The sequence below is a fragment of the Synchiropus splendidus genome, chromosome 17 (assembly GCF_027744825.2).
Source record: "Synchiropus splendidus isolate RoL2022-P1 chromosome 17, RoL_Sspl_1.0, whole genome shotgun sequence".
Taxonomy (NCBI): Eukaryota; Metazoa; Chordata; class Actinopteri; order Syngnathiformes; family Callionymidae; genus Synchiropus; species Synchiropus splendidus.
In genome coordinates, this window is record NC_071350.1 from 19,163,453 (window position 1) to 19,179,092 (window position 15,640).

At 46.1% G+C, this 15,640-nt stretch overlaps 1 protein-coding gene across 6 annotated transcripts in view; it reads left to right on the plus strand.

Annotated features, from left to right (window-relative positions):
- LOC128748116 (transcription factor COE1-A-like) overlaps positions 1-15,640 on the plus strand; it is a 75,166-nt gene that overhangs the window by 26,158 nt on the left and 33,368 nt on the right. The gene's annotated exons all lie outside the window — the stretch shown is intronic.

The window sequence follows — 15,640 nt, forward strand, 5'->3', positions numbered from 1 at the left end:
GATTTGCATTTCATGCAGAACATCATTGACAGTTGAAACGTCGCTCATATTTTGTTGGCTGTCGTGTTTGATTCACACCAAGTTAGAAATCCTGAAGTGGCTGCATCCAACGTGCCTCCCGTGTGCTGGGGTATCTAATTAACAGCCCTGGCAGTCGGGGGTCTCGAGGGAGGCGGGTAGGTGAGAGCCAGAGAGCCGACGGGGGGGGTTGTTTTTAAAAGGTTTAGAAGGTGACCCCCTCATTATTCGGAACCTTGTTATAATGATCGGAGGTGTATTTGTCTGTCTGTGTGCGTGTTTTATAATGACGCTCAGACTTCTCTCCTCTGGGAACAGTGGTGTCTGTTGTCTTCCTCCAGGGAGCTCCGGGTCATGACCTCTCACCTCCAAAACTACACCCAAGCTCTCTCATACCTGCTAGTCTGCTGTGTTGAGTTACTAGCAGCCACCCTCCCCCCTGTTGAGACCCAAACAATCGCAGTGATTTCTGGAGTGAAGATGTTGGAAGAATTCCGTGTTCAAGCCATCAGTTCCTGGTGGACCTTAGCTCACGCTTGCATGTGTGTACGTCAGCTGTTAAACGGTAGCTCCGTGTGTGTGGCTGTCATTACCGTTGTGCTCCACTGCTGTGCTGTCACGGCCGATGTCACACGCTCAATTGGGCCTGCAGACAGACGCCATCACTCACTCTGTTTACTAGACTTTTACTACAGTTATCACTCACTGGCTGTCGCCACTGCTCTGATGGCCAGACCCACCAGGACCACTCACTACACTGTTCCCAGATGTGTTTGTGGCCAGAGTTCTGCTTGGTTTACATCGCTATGGTTCAGTGGTGCATTCAGTTCATCTGAAATCATAGGTTCATTTTCACATCATAAATGATCACGTGTTGGTTTTTTTTTTTGTTATTTTAATTTCGTTTTTAATTTTGGTCTCCTTTTTATTTTCCCTTTTTACATGTTTTCATATATTCCTCTAAAAACTGGATCAAGTTATTTATGTGAAAAAAAGACATGGTTTCTTCAATTTCATGTGGAGGATTTAAGTTTTTTTCTCGGCATTATCATCAGAATTACATTTGGAAGATAAAACTATTGTTATGAATGCATATTGCTGAATAATTAAGAGTTTACATGATAAAACCAATAAAACATTTCACAAATGTGTGTCAAACACGAGGCCCGAGGCCCACTGTGGCCCACCAAGTCGTTTTTGGGGCCCACCAGAGATTTCAGTACATATAGTTGGCTGGAATTATTCATGTGAGTGGACGGAAAACCAGATCACCTCTAGCACATGTATCAGTCTTAAAGTTTCACTGTTGGAAAAGAATAACTCTATGAAATGATGTCGATCAAAGGGGGGAACAAAAGTCAGGAGTGCTGACCTATGTTTGTGCTATGAGCAGTGTCATAGTGTGATGAGGGGAAGTGGATGTGGCACCATTTATATTGAGTATTTGGAGAATAACCACTCAGATGTTTCATGCTCGAATCAGCCTCTATCCAATAAAAAGAGAGACTGATGCCTCACTCAACTCTCGTGGTTCCTCCTAAGCCACCGTCTGTCACAGACCTCTTCTAGTCCATGACTCGGTGATGTGAAGCTCTTACCCGCCATGTAATTGAGTGTGAATCCTCAACCTGCCTGATGGCATCAGTGGAAACTAACAATCTTCCTTGTTAGTTTGAATTGTTCTCATTGTTTAGTAACGTAGCTAATGGTGTAATGAGAGTTGCTGCAGTTATTCGGCGGCCGCCAGAGCTGGTTTTTATTTATGAAGCCGCTGCTTACATGTACCTGTCCCCCGTGTATGTGTGTTTGAATCCAGGTTGCGCTTCTTATTTCCACATGATTAACTAACTCATGTCTCCTGCTCTGTTCCTTCCACCCCGGCCCGTGGCTTCCCATCCGGCCCGGTGTCAGTGGGGAGCGCATGATTTATGCTGCCTGAATATGTAACGAGACGTTGTAAATTCACAAGCCGGGGCCACATGCATCACTATTCTGCGCCGTCGTCATTTAGGTGCCACCCGCATATCTCAGATGCTAATTGGTTAAATTACTGGGTGGATTCTGGAGATTTATACCCCACTAACGAGAGCGCTACGAGGGGCGAGCGCAGGGGAGACGGGGTGGAGGAGCCGGGGGGGGGCGGGCGGGTGGCCGGGAAGAGAATCGAATTAACATTACATGGCGTAGAGAAAAGAGCACGCCGTGATTATAGCAGCGAGGGAGCTGCCATAGTGTTGTTGGCCGTAATTGTTAAATTAAGATGTTACAGAAATGAGTCAGATTTAATTCAATGGAGACGCTGGAGGATTTAGAGAGTCGTGCCTAACTTCGTCAGAGCACACGGTCCAGACCTGCTGGAGGCAGCTCTGGCGTGCAGAGAAGCAAACACGCTGGAGCTCTGGGTGACTGTGTGTGAGGTGACCCGTCTGGGGCTCGCGCCACCTCTTGTCCTGCTGTGTCCGTGGGAGTGAATTAGGATGAATCTTCTCTCACTCAGGAACCTCCGAAAAAAACGATTCAAAATTCCAGACCTTTCTAGAGTCATACGAATCGTCTGCAGGGGTTTGTTGCCAGGTGCGCGTGATTTTGTACTGAGGAATTTATGTTACGTGTTTCAGGCACAGCCTGCTGGGGGAGTCCAAGGGGTCGACCCAGGACCAGGTGGAGGGATAAGATCTCTTCACTGGCCTGGGAGCGTCTCGGGATCTTCCAGTTGGAGCGGGTGGATGTAGCCTGAGGGGAGCGCGTTTGGTGCAACCTTTTGAAGCTGCTGCCCCTGCGACCCAGCAACCGATAAGCGGACGAGGATGGATTTAAGAAAAAAAAAACACCCCTAAAACGACCTTGACTGACTCAAGAAGGGGCTCGACCCTAGAGAAAGTTACAAGTAAAAGTGGAAGCCATGGAAAGAGAACACTCGTAAACTGATGAAACCTGAAAAAATAAGGCCCAAAAGAAGTGAATTTAATAAATGTGAAAGTCTCAAAAACTTGTTGGCAACATAGAAAAATACATTTGAAATGTGAAAAAGAAAAAGAGTAGTACTCATTCGTAGGAGCCAAGAATGAATCAAAACTTTGCATGAAAATAAAATAATATCAGTGGAGAAGGAAACTTAACAGTTAAGAGCAGAAACACAAGTCAAACAGTGAAAGCTGGAGCTGGTCACCAAGTGACCAGCAGAGAGTGGCCATCACTCTCCTGTCCAAGACAAGTGGGGAAATGACGAAAGCAATGTGAAAAGGTTGACTGTGAAAACTTGTTGCCAATAATCCACCCATAGGAAACAAAATATGATGAAAAGAGAAAGTGGTAAAAGTGTAACATATTTCAGGGTCTGCCAGTCGGGAGCTTTATTGGAGGAGCTGAAGTTTAGACTGGAGCTCAGCTGAGTGAGAGCCACTCGACATCACACCAACATTCTCATCCTATTACATCTCGGGTCCAGTTTTGAAAGTTGCTGCACGTCTGGCAGGAGCGCTGCTGTTGCTCGCAACTCAAAACCCTGCGCTGAAAAATGAGAAAATATTTGGTAATTAATCCCCAGCTGATTGCTGCGATCATTTGAGCCGCAATAAAAGCAGCGTTTACTGCTGTTCATGAAAAAGTTGCATCATGGGACAGCCAGTGGAGGAATTCAAACTTGCATCAGCCTCTTCACGTTTGGTCAGTTCCTTTCATCTGCTGCAGCGAGGATGCTCATTATTGATGCAAATTAACTTATGTACACACATGTTCACTGGAACGACTCTGTATATATGTTTTGGTTCTGTGCGCTTGTCCGACAGCGCTCGCTCTGCCTCTCCCGCTACCATCTGTCTGCGCTCAGTGCCAGCCGGTAATTAGTCCTTGTAAAGTCAGTGTAGTGAGGAGTCCCAGTGTTTATACTGCTGTCTAGTCAAACACCGGGGTGGGCTGCGGCGGGGGGGAGGGAGGGCGGCTGTTTTATCTGTCAAGTTTGCCGCTGTTATGCAACACACTTCAGGGTTGAGGTTAAATCTCGGGAGAGTCGGTGTTCACCGAGTGTTGCGACAGTGTTTACCAGCTAAATAAGTGGGTTTGGTGGAGCAAACATGGATGCTAAGTTAAAGCTATTGTTGTTTTATATAATGCAAATACAGTGTGGAGTCACAGCTTCCAATGATGTTCTGCATCCTGCTGAGGTGAAGGTGAAACCCTGAAGGCCTGTAGGTCCAGTGTTTTCCAATCAGCCTGACGATTAACCCAGCGCCGCCTTTGTTGAAGTGGCTTTGTTTGCTGCTATAGTTCGCTGTGTAGCATCACATGCCGTTGTCCTCTGACTATAGGTTAAGTTAGTGACATTTAACAAGCACTGGAATCAACTTCCAACAAGTATTAATGAGAGCAAACGAGCTGGATTTGAGTCTGAACCGATTGTTAGTGAATGCAAGGAGTGTGAGTGTAGTCACAACCATCTTAACGAGTCGACTGGTCGGCATAAGGGCACGAGTCCAGGAACAAGTCAGCATGATTGGAGTGTTGTAAATAGAAAATTAATATTTCATCATAAAAAATAGATGCAAAAGATGTTTGAAACTTTATTTTTAAATTTTACTTAATCAAAATGAGGTGTGAAAGGTGTGTCCTTTGATGTGTCCTTTGTACAGTGGTCCCATATTTCCAATGTTTGTGGTGGCTGTCATGGTTTTGCTGTGCCAGAGATATTGAGAGGATAATCTAAGGGGGCTGAAGATGAGGATTAGTGAAGCTTCGCAGGGCAGTCATGGTCGCTGCTATGGTGTGTGACTCAGGAGTCAGAATCAGAAGAGTCGAGCGATGAAGCTATTGAGGATCTTATCGGGAGAAAAGACAAGATCAGAAATGAGTCCATCACAGGGACATGTGGAGATGTTTGGAGACAAAGTCAGGGAGGAGAGATGGTTTGGACTGGTGGAGAGTTGGACCAAGATGTTGATGAGATGAAGGAGACTAGGACGCCTTTGAGGTCCATGATGAAGGAGGATTTCTTGATGGTTGGTGGTCTCAACGCTAGTTATAGTAGCTGGTGCGGTACATTATGAGGATAGGAACCTAGTGTAGCTAAGTAGTACTGTAAAATCAATCTGAAAGTAGTATTTAATGAACTGTGTTTGCCCAGAAAGTGGGCGATTTGTCGCAGTGTAATAAGCTACAGCATCGGTTATCTTGTCGCCAGTCTGCTTGGAAAGCGGCGCACCTCGTGCTTCCTTCTTTGCTCTGCATTTATGTGGGAAAACAAAGCTGTGCGTCCACTACCTCCCGGTGATTCAGACTCAGCTCGCCGCTGGTTTATTTGTCAGTGCCGTGCTGATGTCTTTGCGTGCTTGTATTTGTATTCACACCCTGGGCAGCTGAGATTTCCATCCGCACAGGAAGTCGATCGCTGCCCACCACCATTCCATGAATACTTCCTCCTCATACACACAGCTTCACGCACATGAGCGTTGTGTTGAAGACCAGCTGACTTACACCAGCCACTTGCAGCGCTCAGGTCGGTGGACGTCTCAGGAAGAAACCCTTCTCTCTGACTGAACCTCTGCTCATCGATTTCTTCGATTCACTGATGAACATCCCTCAGATTTCCCGCTCCATCCAGACGAGCAGTCATTTTCAGAAGACAAATGAAAACAAGGACACGCTGTTGACAGACTGGCAGACGGTGTTTGTGGGTGACTGTTGTTGCTTTATATAATTAGTTCAGGAAGCTCCGACAATCGACTGTCAGTAAGGAGAGCCGGTATCAATCTCCGTCTGACAATAGCAGGAAAGACAAACACACACACGGCTCAGCCGCCCGTGTGTGTGGGAGACACGGTGCCAGCTCATGTTCACTTCCACTTTACAGTAACAGTCAAAACACACGCACACAAGAGGCAGATTCATTTGATCTGAAGCACTTCAGACCAAGATTAAAATCTCACATTCTCAGATCAAATGACATTTTAATGATGTCCTCCGAGGCTCGCCGGCAATTTAGCGGTAAACACAGGCTGCATCGCACAACATCCTTCTGGAGAGGCACGATTTGTATGAAGAAGTTTCATTGGCATCAACTGTATTTTGCTCCATGAGGTTATTCATAGGAGAAACTGAAATACCTTGGGTGATTTTTATTGAAGCAACTTTGGTCAAAGGTCAGTGAAAATATTGTTGTCCGACGTTTATCCTGGTCGCCGTCATGCCTGCCTATATATAAACTATAGTCCAGAAGTGAGCATCAGTTCAGGATGCACCAGTGGAGAAGACGTGCTGTAAAAACCTTGGCAGCACTTGACTGATCTGGAGTCAGGTTACATCCAAGTTTCTCTCTCCCTCCAGGCCTCAGCTCCTTCATTTATTCAGTAAACTGCAAATGTGTTTTTAGGAACTGTTTTATGGAGAACCCACGCTGAGTTTACTGCTCCTCCAGCTCAGGAGGAGAAAAGGCCACATTGGCCGAGCGTGCAGAACCGAGACTCCAGCCAGGAACCTGCTGACCCCAACTCCTGCTTCGCTCTCACCTCCTCTTTTATTCCCTCCTACTATCCTCAACCCCTCCTCGCTAGCATCCCACTGTGGCTTCTCATCCTTCGGTCCTCTCATCCTGGAGCTCCTCCTCCTTTGCATCAAGCTCTTTTCTTCCACGCTTCTGACAGGAGGCTTGAGTTCTGCTCACAGTCAGTTTCCTAGTTGGGTGAATCTTTTTGGCTCTTCACAATTATAATCTGCTTTGACATGTTTATTGGTCTGCTGCAGGAGGGTCAGACTCTTCTTTCTCTCGTGAGTCATGTGGCGGATCAAAGCTGTTATTTTTCCACTGTCAACTGTCATGTAATTTTACTTCCGTCTGAAATTCCAAGTAAATTGAACCTTGTAACATGTTTAGGAACTTAGGCACTTTTTACTTGTCCCAGATCTACATCATAATACCAGGAATCGGAATTAGGCATCTTTCTTTTCCCCTCCACCTCTCCACGTCCACTTCCTTTTAAATCCACCCTGGGTGAGGACTTCCTGTTCGACAGAGGCCTTTGCCCTTCAAAGTAAAAGCCACAACAATATGAGTGTTTCATTCAATTAACTGTGTATTATCGAGAAAATCAATTTGAGCTGCAGATACAACTCTGTTTAAAAATTGTATTTACTTATTTATTTATTGCCAGGGAAAAGATCAAACTCTTTGGGACCCGCCCACAGCTGAGAGTCAGTGTGACAAGGGTGACTTGAAGTCCGGTTACATAGAGCCAAAATTCACATCCAAATCCATCACTCTAAAAGGTCGGTGGCGCTTAAGATTGGGGAACCTATGACAACTATTATTAAGCTAATTACTTACTTATCTGTCCATAATTGTTGTTTTCAGGGACCAGTCCAGGGCAAAATAGACAAGATGCAAATCAATTATTCATCCCGATTAATGTGTTTCTATACACGTTAAATCGTAGTTATCTTGGGTAATATAATCTAAAGTGTGACTATTAACGTCCATAACATTTACATTGTTATAATAATAGTCATAAGTCACCAGTAATAAATTAACATCCAAACAGGACTCAAGTTTATTTCCGGTTTCAGTCGTCACCAAAGCTGGAGCGTCGCCTGTGATCATCCCTTCTACAGTGAGGTCCAGGGTCGCCCCTGAGTTTGCCTCGCGGGTGGCCGACTGCTGAGGAGAAGTCGCTGTAGGTGTGTATCTCCTGTGGAGTCTCACCTACAAGCCCGTCTTGTGGACAGAGTAGAAGAGGGCCGTGGGATGGAAGGCAGATGGAAACATCCTCTGTGGTCTTTCAAGACTACTTCTGCCCTCCCCTCCTACTCTCCTTCTCTCGCTCGCTCGCTCGCCCCACGCCTCCCACTGCTCTGCATTCATCCAGCCAGATATTAAATATTTCTTTTAGTTGGAAAAGGGATTTCTATCTGCAAGCCTTGCTGCTCTCACCCCTCACCCAGTGCACACATTGGAAGTGCTTTTTTTTATGGACTCGGCCAGATTATAAATGTTCAGCTGTGTTTATGGCTTATTAGGCAGTTGCAGGACGGAGGGAGCATGTGTTTTATTGGCTTAATTGGGAAAGAACAGTTTCCTTGCTGCATTAGCACTATTTTCCTCCCATCAATGGCCTCGCTCTGCACTGTGGAAGGTGCCCTCGCTGTGCCGTGGTTCTGCTGAGGATGAAGAACGGCTCTGCGTGTGTGTGAGTGCGAGACGGTGACAGGGTGCGCCAAATACATTTGAGCTGAACTTGCAAAGACACATTTATGGTATAAACACGAGTAACTTCTTTTATGTCATGTGAATGTGAGTATTCGTTGGCACTCACGTGTGTGTGTGTGTGTGTGTGTGTGTGTGTGTGTGTGTGTGTGCGTGTGGCGAGCGTCACGGCTCTCGACTCGGAAGAGCTGCTCCTTTCATTAGTCAAGAGGAGAGACGATCCTGGATACTCCTTTGAGTCTGACAACACAGAGCGATCTTGTAATGTGTTTTATCTCCTCTCCCACTCCTCCCTTGCGCCTCCCACCACTCCATCCCTCCCCGTTCCTTTAATCCCCCCTTCTCCCGCGCGTGTTGTGCTCAGCGGCTCCTCCAGCATCTAAGGTGGAGACTAAACAGCCAAGTTATTTATTGTGATGTTTTTGTGGCCGCCTGGTTTAAATAACAGTTTGGTCTCTCTGCAATCCTCCCTCTCATCTCTTTGCCTTTATGCTCGCTCGCTCAGCATTCGCTCGCTCTCCTCCCATCATGCTCTGGATAATGGCACATTGTTAATGTCTATTGTTTGTGTTGTGTTCCTGGCTAAGTGAGGGTGAATAGTTTTCACATGACAAACATGTAAGTTTGCTGCCAGCCATTCTGCACTGGAGTCCTCAGAACTTCGCTCACTCAGTGCTAACATGCAGCTCAGAGTGTATGTGTGTGTGTGAGTTGAGAATTCATGTTTAAATACTGTTTTTCTGCGGTGGTTCAGCATCTGTTCAAAGCCATATACAAGCTGAAGACGCCAGATACTATCTTCATCCAAAGAGTTGGTTCTTTGGTTGAGATGAAGCTGCTATATTCTGGTCATGACGCTGATCGTCTCTGACGCTTCACTGAGTTCCTAGTTTGTTATGGACTGCAAAGTGCAAGGCCAGTGTGTGCAAGCCCATGACCATCGTGGTGACACTCCAGCAGTGGTTTGTGGAAATCAAGGTTCTCAGGCCAGAAACATCACCGTGAATCAGCAGATCAGGATCACACCCGTCATCTTCTTCTTCTTCTTCTCCTTGATCTTGTTCCTCTTCCTCTTGTTCTTCTCTTTGTTTCAAAGTGTTAGACTGTGTAGGTAGGTGGGAAAGTCCTATTATAAACCTGAGATTTAATGGGTGTTTATGATCTCGGCTCTAGTTGTTCAGAACAGACTGTGGCATCAACAAAACCAGGACCTTCCACAGAGCTAGGAAAGTCTCATTGGCAGTGACTGCTGAAGCCCAATCCTTGGTAATGTGCTCCATCTTTATGATCTGGAGCCACAGAGCAAGACTCCCTCTCACAAACACACACAGAGGCAGAATATATACATACACACTTTGACCCACCTCACACCCCCGAAGCCCCATCTTCCGCTTCCTCTAGCAGACTATTCAGAGCCAGATCTATCAGCGGCGAGTGATGCATGCGTGCGTATATACGGGCACTGGCACACACACACAACGTTTATGGAAGCTGCTCCATCATGGATGTGATGGAGGTTGTGAAGCTGCATTTTAATGGATGATTATATTTTATGTTTTCTCTACAATGACCCACAGTGGCAGACCAATATTGTTCCCCTCCCTTCCTGCCCCACTTGTTCTCGCATACTCACATTTCCACTGCACACACACACACACACACACGCGGCGTGTACCTGTGTTCACCTCCCCACCCTCCTCCCCTCTCACCCCGAGCAGTGGCGGGGTGACATCAGGTGCTGTCCTCTCTCTCTCTGGGGCAGAGAGGAGCGTGACTTAACATCAGGCCTTTATAGTAAAGGACATTCCACTCTCTATTACCTACTGATGGAAAGGTCAACCTGCATGAATAGAAAGGTTAGGAGCGCTCGTGATGTAAAACGCATGCTCCTCTCTCCCTCTCCTCTCCACATGCCCTGTCAGCACTGTCGACTCCTTAGCCCCTTTTATGTGACACACAGAGAAGATAGAGAGACGTGGCGAAAGACTGACAGGCCTCAAGGCTCACTGGCTACGAAGGGAGAAAAGGAAGGAGAGATAGAGCTGCTCTATCAGTGCTGAGTGGCAGAGCAGGACAAAGAGGAAATTATTGTGAATTCAGAGCACCATTAGCATGACTATAGATGCATTAAAGTAGGAGATAGTGGGAGGAGAATGGGAAGGAAGAACTTGGCTTTTCCTTGATGCTTATTCAGTCTGATGACACATGAAGCTAATGGCCACTCTGTCTTTTATTTATTTTCATCCAATAGTGCAGTGAGTCAGAGTTGCACGGCGATGTCTGACTCGAGGTGTTGATTCAACAATCCACCTTTAGACAGTCCAGCTGTTTACACTCTTAAATGTGTGGCATTGTAATGGACAAGTAAGATGAAATAATATCTCAGCTAAGAAGATCACTGCTGTGGTTGATTATTAGTCTTGCCTGAACAGCTTTGATGTGGTCAATAAGAGACCAAACTTTGGTGGAATTTAAACATGTTTTTCATCTGATTTATTTTGACCGGCTCCACAGTGCAGATTTGTCTCTAAATAATCACAGCCGAACTCCGAACTGTGATCATGTTTCACTGGAATCTGAGATATGACCAGAAAGATGGGCTCAGTATCTTAGAGGTGGAGTCAAATTCCAGACAAGCCGAGTGGATGTTTTTCTGCTTAGAATTGAGTCAGATGATGAGGCTGAGGCTTTTGAAATGATGTCACCGAGTGCGCAGAGGTTTTCTTGGAACGCCTGAACGGTGACTGTGACTGGCCCAGGGACAGGTAAAGGGAACGTCAAAGTAGTGTTGGCTGAAAGGCCGTGAGAAATAGTTGATCTGAGGTTGACATTATTCTTCTGCTTTGGACATTCTGAACGCAGATTGATGTGAGGAGACTCTGTTTTTATGTGACGCTTCTGTCACTTCCTTGACTCATAAATGTCCTGGTATGAAGTTAACTTCTATGCACTGATTCTCAGTTTTACCGTTTGATCTTCATCATCTGCAAAACATTCATGTTCGTCACGGTAGTCCGTCAGTGGAGCTGAAGCACTTAAGAAATGAAATAACTGAAAAAACATAAAGGATCTTTGCAGCCTCCACTCATGTCAAACTTTATGGTCAGCTCGGAATAAAATTCCATATTGATTTAAGGCGTACACTGACAGAAACGCACGTCAATTTCACCAGCTGCAAAGTGACGGCCTCCCACCACAGGTGGCAGTGTTTCCACACCACTTGCTTTCCACCCAAATTATCTGAGAAATCGTGCTCATGCATTGTCGTCACTTTCTTGTTGCTTTATTGCAGGTTTAATGTGGATCTCAACTCATGATTTGGCTTCACCTTCGCTCCCACAGCAGCTGACAATGTCAAGCGCTGTTTTAATGGGAGGTGTAAAACACTATCTAGTCCTTCATGCTCTGGTCAGCACTGAGAGCAGTATCACCACCACCCTCCCCCCTTTTACGCACTCCCCTGCTGCTCTCTTCTTCCATCACTCCTTCACTTCTAATTCGGTTAATGTCGCCTGAGAAGAAAAATCCATTACATCACCAGCAGCTGTATAAATGACTATCAGAGGTCAGATATATTAAACACACATCACCTCCGTGTAAATGATAACGCAACGTAATCTGGAGATAGCACCGCCATTTAGCTGGAATCGACCGGCGTACTGGCGATAATGACCAGGCCATTTTATGGAATTTGTGATGGTGATTTCGCTGAAGCGCTGTTGCTCTTGCCATCCAGGTTTATCACCTGCTGGAGACATGTTTGATGGGACGTCGGCCAAATTGTTTTCATTTAGTGTCTCACGGCGCTTTGGTTAAACGAGACAAATCATTTGTGAAGAGTGGAATCCAAACTTGCTTGTAGCACGGTTATCGCAGCAACATCTGTGTTATTATCGCTTCACTTATTATCTTTGGTCTATGATATTTGATTTTGTGGAGCTGCTTTGGTGTGGAGAAGACGTGCGTCTGACTAAGTATTTGAGTACTGGATGTTTGCTAACCTTCCTGTACTTTTCATTGGCGAAAGCTGTACTTTTGGTGTTTTAGGTTTCATAAGCTTCCAACCACAACCATGTTTTATGTCAATCAAGTGGCAAGATGAACACAAGAGTGATGTTGGGCTAATGTTGAGCATCACTGAGCTAACTGAGCATGGGGGGGGACTTTGCCAAGGTGTTTGTAGCTTCATGCTGATGGACGTGGTTGCAAAACCTTCCAAAAATCCGATCACGACTCTCGGGCCGTTGACTGGACACATTTGGCACCTTCATGCCAGTGAACCAAAGAGTTGCTATCGTGGTTTATTTGTCCAATGGCATCAACATCTGCTGCTGTTTTTGAGATGATTTTTTCGGGAGAATGAGGCGGGAATGATGATGATATAGCGCTGTCTCTAGTTCCCTCACCTGTTTGGACTTCGGTGAGACATCAAAACCTTGCCTCTTCGCTTGTGTTTGCCTCAGAGGATGGCTCACCACCTCACCCCGCATTTGCAAACCAAACCCCTAGATACCATGTGGCTCACTGGGCTATAGCAGCAGATGAAGCCGTGCAGGTATAATTCTTTGATGTGTCTTTTGCGTGTGCTTCAGCTGAACCGGATCTCTGGTCCAGTCCAGTGGTTACTTGCTGTGCAAAGTAACTACACTTTACTGTTACAAATGTGTGTTATTTGGACCGGGTCTCTCTCCCTACGTCTGCAATTAGGCCTCACTCTTGTCTGTTTCTTAGCTGTTAGCTTTAATCAAATAAAGTGTGTGTGTGTTCATGTGTGTGTGTGTGTTTGTCCGTGCACGGGCACAAATCAATAGTGATATATAATTCACTGCATCCCGGCCCCACCAGTCTTTATACCCACACATACTGCCTATTTAATATTGCATGAGGACACACACACACAACGGGGGGAAGGGGGAAGGAATATATTTGTGTGTCTGTTTGTGTGTGTGTGTGTGTGTGTGTGTGTGTGCGCCCCTGATTCTCACACACCCTCCTCTTTAGGGATCGTAAAAGAGGGTCTTTTACGCCCCTCTAACCTCCTCTGCTTACGTGATCTGAGTGCAGCTTTACCTTTTCAAACTCACCTCTCCCTCCGACTCCCGTCCCTCCGCTCACTTTCTTCTCTAATCTTTGTTTTTCTCTCCTCCATCTGTGTTCCTCCGTGTGCCTCTGTATTGTTTTGAACTTCACCCTTGGGGTCTTCACATTCTCTCTTTTTTCTCTGCGAATAAATAAGAATTCATCTCCACATTTAACTAGCTTCAGGGGCTTTTGCGGGACACACACACACACACACTTTCTACACTTGTGATATAAATCATTAGAGTCCTGGGTCACCGGGGGTCATGTCTTTCTCTCTGGCCACTGTGCTCTGTCCTGATTGGTTGTTGACTCTGCGGGCCACTCAGCAGGCCTGTTAGCCTAGCTGTGCTTTTACCCTCACCTTGCCTCCAGTGTGTGTTTGTGTACGCTGAATTATTTAGCAGTCGCTGCCTCTGTGTATGTATTTCCATATATGTGTGTGTGTGTGTGTGTGTGCGTGCAACAATTCTCGATGCCCGTCCTCCTCATCCTGTTAGCTCAGAGTTTCATCAGGGCGCTCACATGAAGACCATCATATACAAACACTCTCTCTTTTCGGGCCCGGCATATTCATATTTCATGGAGGAGTGTTTTATTGCAACATGAAAGAGTCGCTCCATAAACATGTTAATGGCTTTGATCACGTAATGAGCTGAACAAATAGGAGACAACAGGGAGATTAAACAGCACAGGATTAGAAAAACACAGTGTGCTGCTACTATCTCAGTCCGTGTGAGCCGGAGCTAATTAGAGCCTTCACACACGCGCGCGCGCGCACACGCTGTTACAGGAAGTGGCAGTGGCGATGCAGGAGTCAGACGTGAGCGCACACTTGAACACACTCGAGTGTTTGTTATCTCGATAGCATCAGCTTTTGACACCCAACAGAAGGAGCCAAACTGTTAATTGAGCAAAGGATTTAATTAAATTGAGCTTCCCTTTTTTAAGCTTTTTAATTACCACTGACGTTTTTCAATTATTTATCTGAGTGTACTCCTTCCACACACTCTAATCTGGAAGCGACAAAAGTAGAATTTCAATTCGCGCTTTGGCGGACAATCCGAAGCTTTTGTTGCCGGAAGACGGGACAATACGTCGAGAGAGTCACTCTACTGTCGGGGGAGTGTCGGAAGCCTTCGGTCCTCAGACGCTAGCTTGGCTACCTGCTTCTGTTGAGGTTTGACATGCAAAACCTATGATCTGATGGGTCAGATTTTAGGTCACACTGACCCTCCATGTCAGAGCTGCCCTTCCAACAGTGATGGAAACCTTCAAGAAAACTGCTTTTAAAATGACAATGATTTGAAGCTGGGTTCCCTCCAATGCACTGGGAAAGCGCTGGCGAGAACCCTGTAAAACGTCTGATCGTTTCTCCCATTCGGCTTTAACATAGCCTCGAACTATCATACGGGAGAGAAGTGTGGATGATCTGGACCTTCCACTGATCATCATAAGAACAGATGAGGGTTTTGCAGTCATCCTCGACCTAGTCGGCCCAGACTGACTCGCTGAAACGTCTGTCTCCATCCTGGACCCAGCGATGCTGAAGCAGACTTGTGCTTCTTCTGTCTCCTTGGTGACAGGAGAGCTGGACCCAGAAACCTTATAATTCTACTATTGGTATCAACCTGGGAAGGTGCAGACCATGGCTCTCACTGCACAGGTGTCCACTCAACTGTGTTGAGGTGAACCAGAGAATGATGTCCCCAGAAGAGATGTGTTCATCTTCATGTCGTCATTGATGTGACGTCATTGGCTCCTGCATAATGCAGCTGCTTCTTAGTAATGAAATCTCAGAAGATCCCTCATATAAACTCATATTGCTCAACTGTTTCTCCCTGGAAATAATGTTGCATGAATGCACCTCTGTTGTTTGCCACCAACTCAAAAAGACAAAAGAGACGTTTTTTTTTTTTCTTGAAGCGCTCTTTCTGTAGCTGTTGATTCAGGAGCTTCCAGATAAGTGGCTGACAGTTCTGATGGTGGAAAGCAGGCTACTGGATGGGAAGGTCTGTGGGCCTCGATATCAACAGTCTCTGGGCTTCTGCAGCAGACGTGCATGTTTTAAGCCCTTGAGGGCCACATAAAGTGACCGACCAGAGTTGGCTCTCAGGCCGTGAGTGTGACTCATGATCTGAAGGGTGTTGCCTTGTGTTTTTCACCAATTAACCAGTTTCACCACCACAAGCAACGTCAGAGCCGCACTGAACATGACTGTGGAACTTGGGAAAGGTTGAGATGAATATCTATGAATATGTATCTGAGCTGATTTCCATCACCGTTTTGACACATGTTCACGTCGTGGCACGATTTATAGCCATTCAAAAATCAGGCCTGACCCTCCAGGGA